Consider the following 17,132-nt stretch of genomic DNA (forward strand, 5'->3'; position numbering starts at 1 on the left):
TGCATTTTAATTCCTTTAGACTGGTTAAACAAGGTCTCAAACCACATTTAGGCCGAAGATTTTCGAATCAATGGTTGTGATTCGGAAGATCAGGTTCATATTTCGGTTTATTAGTAATTCATCAGTTTAGTATCATGATTCTTCAGCAACAATATATCAGACTTAGTTTCATTGTTTGCTCAGTACATCAAAACCTCACCAAGTCTAATCATGATTTGAAAATAAAATCCTCATTTAAACAAGGTCTCAAACCACACTAAGGCCGAAGATTTTCGAATCAATGGTTGTGATTCGGAAGATCAGGTTCATATTTCGGTTTATTAGTAATTCATCAGTTTAGTATCATGGTTCTTCAGCAACAATATATCAGACTTATTTTCATTGTTTGCTCAGTACATCAAAACCTCACCAAGTCTAATCATGATTTGAAAATAAAATCCTCATTTTTACCTGTGTAGATGCTCATACAGAGGGGGTGTATGATGCTCCATTAGGACCGACATATTATGTTGACAAATTTCATGATTATTTTTAATCTTTATTGCATTTACGATAAAAAAAATGAGGGAGAATCATGAGAATAAAATATGATTTTATGATTTGTGTTTGGAGTTTAGAGACATTTGAAGACGAATATCTATTTAGTAATGTGATGTGGCTCTAGTTTTTGGTCTTTATAGATCAAATTTTTGGCATTTCTAGATGTTCTCTAGATCCAAATTATTTACTTTCAGACTCGATTTATCAGAATGTCTCATTTGTGTTAGCATTCTAATCGGATTTCATGATTGTTCGAGTTTGGATCTTCGATATTTTGAAGACAAAGACTCTTTTGGCGATGTGACATAACATTGATTTTTGATCATATTAATCATTTTTTTTGGCATTGCTAGAGCTTTTCTTTGGATCAATATCACTTATTATCCAAAATATACTTCAGGATGCTTTCACACATTCAACAAGTTATTTTTCAGATATTTTTTATGCAATATGGTTCGAGATCGGATTATTGAAGCCATTGTGCGATTTGATTATGGGATCTTGAAACATTATTAGATTGGACTAATAATCAGTTAAAAGATCGGGGTTAATTCTTTAGCATCAATGAAACAAAATCCATGATGCTTAGAACTCTTATCATTTCCGAAATTTCACTGCCTAGATTTGAGACCACAACAGCTTTAGTTCATCTGAGATATCTCAAAACCAAACCTCCATGTTGGATTTGTTGCTTTTTTATCATTGCTTATTACTTTTATCCTATTCGAGCATTTAAGGGACATTGTTGGAGCAGGAAATGTTCTATTGTGACAACCCGAAAAATGCATCACCAACCGTCATTAGAGTCTAACCAAGTCAACAACATGTAAAAGGAAAACATATAATCATTCAAAATATAAATCAACATATTCGATTTTTGCTCTTAATTACATCAACAAAGAGACTTAAAAATAAGTGTACGAAAAATCGTGTCACCTTAAGAGCAGGTTAACATATTTAGAAAATACGTGTTTCCACAATTCAAAAAATATAAACTTTGTAAAAATCGAACTTGGAATGGAAGAGATATGAATTTTATGGTAAATAAAAATCTACGACATACTAAAAGTTACTACATCAAACACTACGAGGAGAACGGTCCACTTTTGGCAAAAGTCACCAAAGGTAGTACTACTCAAAATAGGAATTTTGAAACAAAGAACGCCTAAAACAAAACCCATATGAGAGATTTATGATTTTCATAAAATCATAACGGTTATAAAATATAGGCTAAAAACAAATTTTCAAATCAGCCAAAAAGACCAAAAGGAAACTTTTAGTGTATGCCGAGACCTACGCGAATATATAAGATTCGTTGAAAATGGAGCTCATATGTGAGAGGTACGAATATTCAAAGTTTAAATTTTACCCATGTGCACACCAGAGCGTAATGCGTGGCATGCACCCGACAACCGGTTTCTTCAGGATACAGATGATGTGGCAGGAGGAGAGGGGGACACGTAGTAGCTCCCTGTGGCTCATGCATACTTGTGCTACGTGCAACGCGCGACGTGCACTCCAAAATCTGCTATAAATAGCAAGACCCGACAGTTCAAGATCTCACACTTCAAAATTTTCCTCATTCTCTCACGATTTTCGTGCCACTAGTTCTGAAGCGCCTCCTGAGTTGTGGACTTCCGATTCTACCCTACATCAGCGGTTTCACACATCAAGGGTGAGTTCACGACCCAATTTATAGTTTTTAGAACTTTTACCAAGGGGATACATGTTACATTACAACTATTTTCATAATAATTACTAACTGTATAACATTAGTTATATAACTATGCTTAGGACATTAGGATAATATTATGTATGGTGGATAGCCTACCCAACTTTTATTCCTAAGATTGTGCCTAGATGTTACACTGACAAAAACACTAAGAAATCATGCATACCCAGTTCTTATGGCGATAAAAATTTGAAGGAAACAATATGCCTACCTATTTCACTAGCCAACCTATAGCCACCATTTGGATAGATTTGTACCTAGTGGTCACACTTCCAATATACCTGGCAAAATCGAATATATATATATATATATATATATATATATATTGTACTGTTCATTTTTATCCACATCTCCTTGATGTGGTTTTATAATATTCGTTGTTTTCCAAAATATATATATATATATATATATATATATATATATATATATATATATATATATATATATATATATATATATATATATATATATATATATATATATATATATATATATATGCAAAAGTTCAATAAGGAACCATTTTAAACAATAAAACCAAGGAACCATTATTTTTTTCAAATTTTAGATCATATTATTTATCGAAATTTTTTTCGAAAACTATAGAAATTTATCACTTTTTATTTTCTTTCAATTGATATCAAATTTGATAATTTTTTTTTTTACTTTTTTTATCTGTTGAGATTCATATTATGATATTCCACTATAAATCATTATTTTTGTATAAATTCAGTATATGAATCTGCACAAATTCACAGTGTGAATCTTCACAGATTCACAGTGTGAATCTACACAGATTTCATAGGGTGAATCTGTACAGATTCACAATGTGAATATGAACAAATTCACAGTGTGAATCTGAACAGATCAATTTTTTTTATCAAATATGATATCAATGGATGGAGGATAAAAAAACTATGAATATCTATATTATTAGTTTTTTTTTGATGAAAAATTTGCTCTAAAAGTTCAGAAAAGATTGGTTCCTTGATTCTATAGTTTAAAATGGTTCCTTGTTGAACCTAACCCTATATACATATATATATATATATATATATATATATATATATATATATATATATATATATATATATATATATATATATATATATATATATATAGAGAGAGAGAGAGAGAGAGAGAGAGAGAGCTAGGTTCATTTGTTTAAACTAAGTATTGTGTTATCGTATTCATAAATGTGGGCCAAGAATTTGTTAACCGTATTCTATAAGAAATAATGTATTTTTTGTTTTTATTTCTTTAATTGATTGTTCAAGAATTTGTTATTCTACAAGAAGTTCAAGAATTTATGGTTCAAGAATATTTTTATTTTTGAGTAAATAATTAAATAAATAAACATATTCTGTCAGAATGTCCGTATTAAAATAGTTATAATTCATAAAATCGGATTTTTAAAATTAATAGAATCTATGATCCCTTAAAATATGCAATTTTCCTTTATTAAATCTATTTTAATTCAATAATATATATTAATCACTTTCTTAAAATAAGTAAAATTGATTGGCCCACAGTTATGAATACAATAACACAATAATTACTTTGAATAGAATAACCTAGGCCTATATATATATATATATATATATATATATATATATATATATATATATATATATATATATATATATATATATATATAGGGAAAAGTTCAATAGAGAACCATAATTACTGGTTCTCGAAGGAACCAAATATTTTTTTCAAGTTGTAAAGCTTATTCTTTATCGAAAAAAAAACTAAAAATATCTAAATTCATAACTAAACACTGTGAATGTTAAATATATTTTTCGGATTCACCGTGTGAACTGATATTCATTTTGTGAATTTTCAAATATATACATTGTGAATTTGACGAAAAAAATAAAATTTATCGAATTTGATATCATTGGAAAAAGGATAAAAATTTATGAATTTCTGTATTTTTTTTTTGATAAAAAATATGTTCTAAAAGTTGAAAAAAAAGATTGATTCATTGGTTCCTTGGTTAATTATGGTTCTTTATTGAACCTCACCCTATATATATATATATATATATATATATATATATATATATATATATATATATATATATAATAAGTATATCGTATAAATATAACAAAGAATAACAACTTGTTGGACCAGTGGAGGCTGCACACAAAAAAATGTTATATGAGACACAATTCATCCCTAGCTAAATAACATTTAGCTACCCCGACCAACAATCGTTATGTAACACTCATAAAAATCATGTCAAATTTTAAACTTTTAAAAACATTTCAAAACTCATGATTATTACAAACTTGTTTTCAAAATAGTAAAATGTCAGAGTATCCCAGAATCAAATCATAAAATCATGAAATATGAGGAGTTGTACGATCACGCCTTCGCCTTCCCGCGATCATCAGAAGTACCTGAAACAATAATCGGTAAATGTAAGCTCGAAGGCTTAGTGAGTTACCCCCAAAATACAAACGCCATAAAACATATCAATAACATATAAGCAAACAGCATTCATCATGAGCCTTCAGGCTGACTGGACCGCCTCGCAGGTCTTCAGTATATCTAGACCGCTCTCCGAGCCTTCGGCATGTCTGGACCGCCTCGCAGGGCCTATAGCCTATCCGGACCGCTCGTCGGGCCTTCGGTCTGACTGACATGCCCTCCTGGGCCTGTAGTCTATCCGGACCACCCTGTGTATGTTGGCCTTTAGCACAGAGCATGTCCGCCTCAACCTAAACCCCAATCAAACAACATGTGCACATAATATCGTACACTCGCATATATAGTTGTCAAACCGATCTAACAGATCATCAATCATAGCAACATCCTATAACCAGGATACAGACCTAACCAGTCACTAACATAGCATCATCCTATATAACAGGATACCGACCTAACCAGGTCACTAAGCATAACACCATCCTAACTACCTGGATGTAAATAATTAAGCACATCATGCAATAAACCTGAATACAATCCGATAAGGGCCGACATTGGTGCCTTAGACACTGTTGGTATAGTGAGGAGAACTCACCTCGCAAGAAGCTCAGGATGATACTGTCAACTCTACCAAATACAGCTCCAACCACCAACACCTATAACCACCAATGGTCCAATCTCATAAACTCTCAATTCACTAAAATACCCTCAGAAGTCAACTGGTCAACCCTTGATCAGAGTCAAGGTCAATGTTCAATTTCAACAGTCCATGTTGACCTACTCGTCAAGTGTAACTTGCCACTCGTCAAGTTCTTTAAAGATTCCTGAATCATTCAACTCGACTCGCCGAGTTCCCAACTAACTCGTCGAGTCTATGCGCGTTCAAGTGTTGGAAAACCCTAACTGACTCGCCGAGTCATCTCCCAGACCCACCGAGTCCATGCATGACCAGTCAGTCGAAAACCCTACTCGACCCGCCGAGTCGGCTTATCCGACTCGTCGAGTCCATGCAACCTAATCCATGTCCAGACGATTTTGAGCCATTCCAGTGTTCCAATCACTAGATCTAGCCTCCTAAGGCATGCCTATCACGTAAAGTTGCAGGCTTTACGTGCATGCAAGGCTCTAAAATCTTAGAATTATAAATCCAAGCTTGGAATGATATTAGTTCAAAAGGGAAAGGTTATTACTTGCTACAGCTGGAACTTTATAGCTATAAGGGTTAAGATAAGCTCAGATCTGAAGTTGCAACTCCAATTCATAGCTTATACCCGAAAATGGTTCACATAAACCCCAAAATGGCCCTAATCTTATATGTGAAGAGATCAAAAAGGAAAGAAGGAAAGGTAACGACTTGTTACCTTCCAAATGATGCCAAGAGACAGAAGACTCAGATCCACCAGCTCTTCAATGATCCAAACTTCTTTTGCTTCACTCCTCCTTCTTCTAGCACACTCTTCCAAGCTTGAAATCACACAAGATGAACACACACACAAATTAGGGTTTTTAGAGCTCTCAAGAGGCTGTAAGAGACTTAAGGGGGCAAATGATTCCTTAAATAGGGTGCAAAACCCAGGAAATTAAGGTTTCACCCTCCAGCTCCATCTCGTCGAGTCACTCCACTGAATCGGCGAGTTGGTCACTTAACACGTGGCCCCAAACTCGCTGCTACTCGACAAGTCAGGGCATCCAACTCGTCGAGTAGACCTTGAAATTTTAAAATTAAAGTCATAATATTAATACGTTAGAATCGGGGCGTTACAATTCTCCCCCACTTGAACTAGACTTCGTCCTCGAAATCTGCTGCGATGAACAACCCCGGATAGTGCTCCCGCATCTCCGCCTCTGGCTCCTACGTCCACTCAGACCCCTTACAATGTTCCCATTGTACCTTCACCAAAGGTATCTCTTTGTTCCTCAGAACATTCATTTTCCTCTCCAGTATGGCCACAGGCCTCTCCACGTAATTCAGGCGCTCATCGACCTGAATATCATCCAGCGACACCACTGCCTCCTGATCCATAATGCACTTTCACAACTGTGAAACGTGGAAAGTGTTGTGGATCCGACTAAGCTCCTCCGGTAGCTCTAGCCTGTAAGCCACCTTGCCAACCCTGGCAATGATCCTGAACGGCCCAATGTAATGGGGACCTAATTTCCCCCTCTTCCTGAAGCGGATTACACCCTTCCAGGGTGAGACCTTCAGGAGAACCATATCACCCACCTGAAATTCTAGCTCAGATCGGTGTCTGTCGGCGTAACTCTTATGCCGACTCTGAGCGGTCTGCAGTCGCTGCCTAATCTGCTGAATCTTCTCGGTAGTCTACAAGACTACTTCCGTCCATCCCAATACCCTGTGCCCGACCTCACCCCAACAAACCGAGGTGCAACATCTCTGCCCATACAACAGCTCGAAAGGCGGGGCACCAATGCTAGAATAATAGCTATTGTTGTAGGCAAACTTTGCAAGCGGTAGGTGGGAATCCCAGCTCCCACCGAAATCCATGACACACGCCCTCAACATATCCTGGAGGGTCTGAATGGTCCGCTCGCTCTGACCGTCAGTCTGCGGATGGAATGTTGGGCTGAAGTGCAATCGCGTTTCCAGCTCCTCGTGGAACTTCTGTCAGAAACGGGAGGTAAACCTAACATCTCGGTCGGATGCAATGGAGACCGGAACCCCATGGCGAGCCACAATCTCGCGGACGTACACGTCGGCCAATTTCTCGGCCGATGAACTCTCCTGTATGGCCAAGAAATGGGCACTCTTGGTCAATCGAGCCACGATGACCCATATAGCATCAAACCATTTCGCATCCTCGACAACTTGGTAATAAAGTCCATCGTGATATGTTCCCATTTCCACATGGGAAACTCCAGTGACTTTAGCTTTCCATGCGGCCTCTGATGCTCGGCCTTGACCATCCTACATGTCAAGCACCTCTCGACGTACCAAGCGATTTCTCACTTCATGCACGGCCACCAGTAGCTCAAACTCAAATCTTGGTACATCTTGGTAGCCCCCAGGTGAATGAAGAAGTGAGACTTATGAGCCTCCTCCATCACTGTCTGTCTGACCCCTCAAGACATTGGAACCCACACCCGACCGCATCAGGTCAATAATCCTCGGCTATCTCGCACAAACCGAGTGTTCTCACCCCTAATCTTTTCCATTATCAAATTCTCTGGTCGCATTCCCTCCACCTCAGCATCCCTGATCAAAATCACAAGCGGAGAATCCACCGCTATCCTCATACATATTGCTGGGGTGGAAGACCCAGCTGACTTGCGGCTCAGAGCGTCCGCCGCCACATTTGCTTTACCGGGGTGGTAACGGATCTCGCAATCGTAGTCCTTGACTACATCCAGCCACCTGCGCTGCCTCATATTCAGGTTCGGCTATTCCATGATGTGTCTCAAGCTCTTGTGATCCGTGTATATGGTACAGCGGACCCCAAATAGATAATGTCTCCAAATCTTGAGAGCGAAAACCAATGCTCCCAACTCTAGATCATGAGTAGGATATCTTGTCTCATGCGGCTTCAACTGCCGCGATGCATAAGCTATCACCCGTCCCCTCTACATGAGGACCGCTCCTAGTCCCATGATGGACGCATCACAGAACACCACAAAATCCTCGACTCCCTCCGGAAGAGTCAAGACTGGAGCCTCGCATAGACGCTGTCTGAGGGTCTCAAACGCCCTCTACTGCTCAGGGCCCCACCAAAAATCCACCCCTTCCTCTTCAGACGAGTGAGAGGTACTGCAATCTTGGAGAAATCCTGTATGAATCTCCGGTAGTGCCCTGCTAATCCTCAAAAAGCTCCTGATGTCTGAGGGAGATTTCAGAACCTCCCACTGCATAACTGCTTCGATTTTGGCCTGGTCGACCAAAATCCCCTCCTTGTTAACGAGGTGTCCCAGGAACTGGACCTCTCGTAACCAAAACTCGCATTTCGAGAACTTGGCATATAGCCGCTCTCATCTCAGAACTCCCAACAACTCCCTGAGATGCTCCTCGTGCTGCTCTCGAGTCTTGGAATACACCAAGATATCATCTATAAACACGATGACCGAGCTATCCAGCATCGGTCTGCATACCTAATTCATCAGGTCCATAAATACTGCTGGCGCGTTGGTGAGCCCAAACGGCATCACCACGAACTCGTAATGACCATAACAAGTCCGAAACGCGGTCTTCTCCACGTCATCCTCTCTGGCCCTGACTTGATGATACCCAGACCTCAAGTCTATCTTGGAGAACCAAGACGCACCCTACATTTGATCGAAAAGATCATCTATCCTCGGGAGTGGATAATGGTTTTTCACCATTAACTTGTTCAACTCCCGGTAATCAATGCACATCCGGTGTGAACCATCCTTCTTCCTGACGAAGAGTATCAGTGCTCCCCATAGGGAACTGCTCGGACGAATGAACTGCTTTCCTAGCAGCTCCTGCAGCTGTGATGACAACTCCTGCATCTCTGGTGGTGCTAACCGGTACGGTATCTTGGCGATACGGGCCGCACCTGGCACTAGGTCGATCCTGAACTCGACATGGCTCTGCGGAGTTACTCCGGGTAATTCATCCGGGAACACATCAGCAAACTCCCTGACCACCAAAACATCTGAAACTGAAACCTGCTCTCTGGCTCGTGTATCTACCATGTACGCTAGATAACCCGCACACCCGTGCTGAAGGTACTGCCGAGCCCTCCCAGCTGAACAAAATCCTGATCCCAACTTGGTGCCCTCGCCATAGACAATCATTTCTCCCCCACTTGGGGTTCGAACTACAACTCGCTGACCCTCACAATCTATCATGGCACCAAAACGGCTAAGCCAATCCATCCCTACGATCATGCACACCTCCCCCATGGGAATCGGTATCAAATCTATCTGGAAGGACACTCCGAAGATCTCCAACTCGCATCCCTAGTAGATCGAAGAAGCAAAAACTCCGTGTTCGTTGGCGATAGAGACCCACAACAGACACTCTAGCTCGCCCACTAGCATACCAAACTCCCTACTAAATTTCTGAGATACGAAAGACCGACTCGCCGCCGAGTCAAATAAAACCAAGGCAGGCAAGGAGTTCACTAAAAACGTATCTAATCACAGGTACGGCAGATAAGCATCAAACATATATAATAAATGAGATAAAGGATAGAAACATACTAGCAACCACATTTGGTGCTGCCCTGGCCTCCTCCGCTGTAAGCTGGAAGGCACGCCCCTGAGCCTTCGGAGGCTTTTGCCCTAATTGGCCTCCCATCTGTAATCCTCAATGTAGCTGGCGCTGGAACCTGCGCCGGCCTGGCTGCGAGCTGCAGACAGTTGGTCTTCACATGACCAACCTGATGATAATGATAGGATATCCTCATATCCGATCTAGGGGCGGACTGGTGAAAGTACCTACATAGTGCCCCTCATTACCACACTTGTGGCACCCACTACTCGCTCGACAGGCTCCCGAATGACCCTTGCCGCACTTTCCACAAGTGTAGCTCTGCTGGCCCCCAACCCTAGAATCAGCGGTCTTAGAGCGCTTTGGCGCCGACTGTGACTGTGTCGGGGCCTGTCGCTGCTCCCTCATCTGCAGCTCAATCTCCAACTCACGCCGCTTAGCGGCCTCCTGTAACTCCAACAAAGTATCACATCGTTGTGTGGCAACAAACTAACGAATGTCGGTCTTGAGCATGCTCAGATAACGTGTCATCTTGGCCTGCTCCGATGCAAACTCTGGGCAAAACATCGCCCTCTTCGTGAACATCCGGGTGATCTCCGTCACCGACTCTCCCTCCTGTCTCAAACTCAAAAACTCCTGTGCCAATCGTTCCCACTCAACCTGAGGAATGTATTGAGCGCGGAACATATCCCTGGACTGCTCCCACGTAACAGCAACTCTCTAATCATCAGTGTACGTCTCTGTCGTCAATCTCCACCAGTCCTTGGCCCCGAGCCTCAGCATGTTCAGGGCACATCTGACCTTTTGGTCAGTAGGACATGAACATGTGAAGAAGCAGCCTTCCATGTCAGATTACCACCTCATAGCTCTAATCAGATCCTGGGTACCATCGATTGTCGGGGGCTTCATATTATCGAAGTCCAGGTACCGGAAGCCCCGACTGGCTCCACCTCCTCATGTCGCTATTACCGCCGATGCAGTTACAGCGTCAGCCGTATCTGCAAGGGCTGCATAACGCTCGTCGAAGTACTCAACCATAGCGGTCTTAATAGGACCAAACATCTCCGGTATCTGCGCCCGGAACATAGCAGCAACCTCGTCATGCAGGATCTCTCGAATCCTGGCATCCAACTCTTCGGTACCCATCTGCACCATAGGCTCAGGTGCTGTTGGCCCCTCCTGGCCTCCGTCTCCTGATTCTGATCCCGAACCGGATCCAGTCACAAAGCGTCTGGTCATCACCATTATAACACAAGGTATCAGATAATCCACACAAATAACTGGGAACCAACTCATGACTAAACCCTAGGGGTTGTGTCTTCCTTGCTACGTGTATGGGTCCTGTGCTTTCAGTAGTCCGGGCCCATACTACCTTCCACACCTACCCATATTTGTCACAAGTATTATCATAACGCCCTAACAATATACGTAATCATAGCGAGCGGTCAATCCTCACTCCTAGAGGAATGCTAACATATCTCGTACCGTCCTCCCGGCTTCTCATAACCCACCCATGAAACTTCCATAAACCATGCAGCACTCGTGTATGCTAACCATACATAACACTGGACCCTACAGACTTTCGAATACCTGATCCTACCCTAAGCCCTTCATGAAACAAGAATAGGAAATAAGGCCAAACCAAACATTCTCAGGCTATAAGATCTTAATTATGTACAGCCGTGATGCATACACTAAGCAACTACAGTAATTATGTCAATTTCATATAAGGAAAAAAAACTCTAGGCTATCAGGCATCATGTAATCAGGCAATTCTATCATGCAATTCCTGAATATCCCTAGCCTAGTACTAGCATGCTGTTCTAATCATATCTCATAACTCAAATAATCCGTAAGGTATTTTGGGGTCTATCCGCGAGCTCCGGCTGATCGTACACTTGCATCCTCCTTTTATTATTTTGAAGACATTTTAAGAAAATCATTTTATAACCTTGTCCTCAGTTTGAGACTGGAGACACATGAGTGTTTCCTCCAATTCACTCAAACCAAGGCTCTGATACCAACTTGTAACACTCATAAAAATCATGCCAAATTTTAAACTTTTTAAAACATTTCAAAACCCATGATTATTACAAACTTGTTTTCAAAATAGTAAAATGTCAGAGTATCCCAGAATCAAATCATAAAATCATGACATATGAGGAGTTGTACGATCACGCCTTCGCCTTCCCGCGATCATCAGAAGTACCTGAAACAATAATCGATAAATGTAAGCTCGAAGGCTTAGTGAGTTACCCCTAAAATACCAACGCCATAAAACATATCAATAACATATAAGCAAACAGCATTCATCATGAGCCTTCAGCCTGACTGGACCGCCTCGTAGGCCTTCAGCCTATCTACACCGCTCTCCAAGCCTTCGGCATGCCTGGACCGCCTCGCAGGGCCTACAGCCTAGCCGGACCGCTCGCTGGACCTCGGTCTGACTCAGATGCCCTCCTGGGCTTGTAGTTTATCCGGACCGCCCTGGGTATGTTGGCCTTCATCACAAAGCAGGTCCGCCTCAACCCAACCCCCAATCAAACAACATGTGCACATAATATCATATGCTACCATATATAGCAGTCAAAACCGATCTAATAGATCATCAATCATAGCAACATCCTATAACCAGGATACAGACCTAACCAGTCACTAACATAGCATCATCCTATATACCAGGATACCGACCTAACCAGGTCACTAAGCACCACACCATCCTAACTACCAGGATGTAAATCAATAAGCATATCATGCAATAAACCAGGATAAAATCCGATATGGGCCGGCATTGGTGTCTTAGACCCTGTTGGTATAGTGAGGATAACTCACCTCGCAAGAAGCTTAGGATGATACTGTCAACTATTCCAAATACAGCTCCAACCACCAACACCTATAACCACCAATGGTCCAATCTCATAAATTCTCAATTCACTAAAATACCCTCGGAAGTCAACTGGTCAACCCTTGATCAGAGTGAAGGTCAATGGTTAATGGTCAACAGTCCATGTTGACCTACTCGTTGAGTGCAACTTGCCACTCGTCGAGTTCTTTAAAGATTCCTGAATCATTCGACTCGAATTGCCGAGTTCCCAACTAACTCGCCGAGTCTATGCGCGTTCAAATGTTGGAAAACCCTAACTGACTCGCCGAGTCATCTCCCAGACCCGCCAAGTCCATGCATGACCACTCAGTCGATAACCCTACTCGACCCGCCGAGTTGGATTATCCGAATCGTCGAGTCCATGCAACCTAATCCATGTCCAGATAATTTTGAGCCATTCGAGTGTTCCAATCACTAGATCTAGCCTCCTAAGGCATGCTTATCACGTAAAGTTGCAGGCTTTACGTGTATGCAAGGCTCTAAAAGCTTATAACTATAAATCCAAGCTTGGAATGACATTAGTTCAAAAGGGAAAGGTTATTACTTGCTACAGTTGGAACTTTATAGCTATAGGGGTTAAGATAAGCTTAGATCTGAAGTTGCAACTCCAATTCATAGCTCATACCCGAAAATGGTTCACATAAACCCCAAAATGGCCCTAATCTTAGATGTGAAGAGATCAAAAAGGAAAGAAGGCAAGGTAACGACTTGTTACCTTCCAAATGATGCCAAGAGACAGAAGACTCAGATCCACCAGCTCTTCAATTATCCAAACTTCTTTTGCTTCACTCCTCCTTCTTCTAGCACACTTTTCCAAGCTTGAAATCACACAAGATGAACACACACACGAATTAGGGTTTTTAGAGCTCTCAAGAGGCTGTAAGAGACTTAAGGGGGCAAATGATTCCTTAAATAGGGTGCAAAACCCCGGAAATTAGGGTTTCACCCTCCAGCTCCAACTCGTCGAGTCACTCTACTAACTCAGCGAGTTGGTCACTTAACATGTGGCCCCAAACCCGCTGCTACTCGACGAATCAGGGCATCAAACTCGTCGAGTAGACCTTGAAATTTGAAAATTAAATTCATAATATTAATACCTGAGAATCGGGGCGTTACACGTTAAATCTTAAGTGAGCGGGAAAAGATATCTATAGACCTATATGGGATTCACACTCCCACCTGCGATTGCTAGCAACAACCTGACGGGGATTATCCTACACAGTCATTGCTCGATTATAGTAATTCATCGTAACATTGTTTAACTAATCAACCTAAAAACTAATATTGGGAATAAATCTAAGAAAGTAGCGATATAACGCAAACTCAAGTACATGAGTTTACGATAACGACAACGTTGATATAACAAACCATAAAAAAAGCTTTAAAGTTTATAATATCTATGAACTCACCAACATTATGTTGACCTGTCAAACCACATGTATTATCAGTAGAATGAGCAGTGAAGACGGCGAACGACATCCCGATGATGCAACTAGAATCTTATGTATTATATTTTAATATGCTTTTGTACCATACTTGTACCTTGAACACCTATGTGATATATACTATTTAATGAATAAAAAGTAATGTTTGCATAATATTTGTATTGTTCAATATATTTTGTTGCCATGAAATCCAACATCCTAATGCTACACAACCCAGCGTTTATGCCGCCTATTGTGGGTGTGACAAATTGGTTTCAGAGCTATAGGTTTAACCCTTAGGAATTACAACTTTAACCTAGGGCATACACTCTTATTAGGCTTAACCCTTAAGTATAGTTATTAAAAGTTTTATTAATAATAAGACTATATATAGACTACTTATGGGATAGGTGACTAGTTTGAACTATTACTTGGGTTGCTGGATTTCAGAACGACTATATGCTAAAATTATCCTGCCCTCCAGTACATCTTACCTGGCCGATCCTTACTTGATAGTCTTGAAGTACATAACAAGAATTTATAAAATATACACTACAAAACAAAATTTAAAGATAGATTTATATACACATGCACATATAAACATATTTATTCACCACAACACAAATCCATGAAGTCATAACTTAAGATTTTAGGTTAGAAACAATATTTAGAGTTCATATAGTACATCGGTCGTATCATAACAAGACCTAGAATGCACAACTAAGTTTTATTATGGTCTGATCGACATATGAATCAACTCGAATACCATAGTTGGCAATCTAAATGCTTGATGACTTCTAGATTGGATACTATACTTGAGGACTCTTTTTTGAACTAGAAATTTGCTACCTTTGATGATTTATGGCTTAGACTTCTACACTTATGGTTTCCTTGCTTAGAGACAGCTATTTAGGACTTACGTCCTTGTAGGAAGACACATGAGTTTCGCGTACTATCTATTAAATAATTATAATTGGATAGGATTTATATTTATTTAATCTTCACATCTCTCACAAATATCTTCCCTGTGTGATGTATTATATAGATTTTAGTAGAGAGCGATGGCAAACACGGGATTATGGACGATAGCTTCCCCACCCGAGGAGCAACTAGTTCCTAACACTACTGACCCTGAGGACACTATAGCCCCAGCGGTCCTAGCGGCACTCACACTCATGGTTTTCAAGGAGGTACCCATAGAGGATGAGGTTAATGGAGCTGCTAGTTCAGACTCCGCCAAGCCGACTGAGGAGGGCTACACCCCAATAGAGCTTGAGCACATCAGCTCTAATTATGACCTAGAGGAGGATACCACTACTTTAGTGTAGATTTCACTACCACTATCCCCTTCACATACATCCTACGATCACATAAGTCTAGAACTCGGGTCAAGTAAACCTCGAGGAAGACTACAACGATCCCCTCTAGGAAAAGGCTTGCATCCAACCACCATCAAAAAAGCCATGTAGAGACTATTCATGGATTCCACAGGCCTGAGCATAGAAGTAGGATGATGACACTGGTATTCGCTTTGAGGTGGGAGAGTCCTCTACAACACTTTCCCCTATCACATATACCCCAGTTGAGCCTTGGATTCTACGCTCTTTATGTTACGGATGACATTGAGTCAGTTGACTGATCGGGTGGAATGCTTGGAGGAGGATAAACACATAGTTAAGATGCAGATCATACTGGTACATGATCAGTTATAGGAGGCTCATGATGAGGTGCATTTTCAGTAGTAGGTGATACAGGAGGTTGTGAGTCACACTGATAGGTTGGAGTAGTAGGTTGAGAGGGTTGAGGCGATGATCTGTTTTTCAGACACTTGGGTACATTTTGTGCATAGACATTTAGTACGGCTAATTTCACTATTGATTGTATATAGTGGGTTGTAGTTTTCCCTACCTGATGGTCTAGGATGGACACACATATATTTTTGGGTTAGTGTACCTGAAAAAGCTAGCACGTTATAGTATACTTGCTCTTTTGTAAACTATTAAGCTTTTCCTACATTAACCAGATCTTTTGGTGTTTTACTTAAACAAACAATATGATGCATGAAAAATACTAAGGTTGTATAAAGTATGTATTTCTATGCTCGTACGCTATTTCTTGATTGACGCTAACAATAACTCACTACGTCATAACCACTCCCGCAAAGGCAACACATATACGAATGCAAACTACTAACTCACATCTTGATACTAACTTTAGGACCAAGAAATGGCACCACAAGAATCACTAGGTCTAACCTCAAACCCCGTCCAGACCAAGATGCTCAATCAACTCAGGATGCCACCCTTATGGACTTAGCAGCCATAGAGGCATTAGTAGCTTGATACATTGCAAGTGCTATGACAGAATTATAATTTAAACATAATAAAGGATCTGGATTGGGAGTAGGAGGTGATATCTATTAAGGAGACAACTAAGGTACCCCAAGAGCTTGCACCTATAAAGGCTTCATGAACTGCAAGCCTAAGATGTATTATGGAAACGACCGGGTTGTAGGACTCACATGATCGATGGAAAAGATATAGTCAATTTTTGAAATTAGTCTATGTGATGAGGAGAGTAAGGTGAACTTTATTGCTTGAACGTTTATGGATGAGGCATTGTCCTGGTGAAATGGCTACACCAAGACTCTTGGAATCACCAATTCAGACTCTTTGTCTTTAGGATAACTTAACCATGAATGATTTTGACATGATATCCTACACCAACTAGTTTAATGACCTGACAACTCTATGTCCCAGTTTCGTAACCCTTAAGAACAAAAAGGTGGAGCGGTACATTTGGTGGTTAGTTTAACCATCCATGGATTGGTCACAACTTCTCGACAAACCATGTAGCATAGTGCCAAGAGGCTAGCTTATAGGTTAACCAAGCAGGAGATCAGGCACGACAGTTTGGTTCAAGAGCAGACATCCC

Source organism: Lactuca virosa, chromosome 1 (assembly GCF_052849685.1).
Source record: "Lactuca virosa cultivar CGN04683 chromosome 1, Lactuca_virosa_CGN04683_v6, whole genome shotgun sequence".
In the NCBI taxonomy this organism is placed as follows: Eukaryota; Viridiplantae; Streptophyta; class Magnoliopsida; order Asterales; family Asteraceae; genus Lactuca; species Lactuca virosa.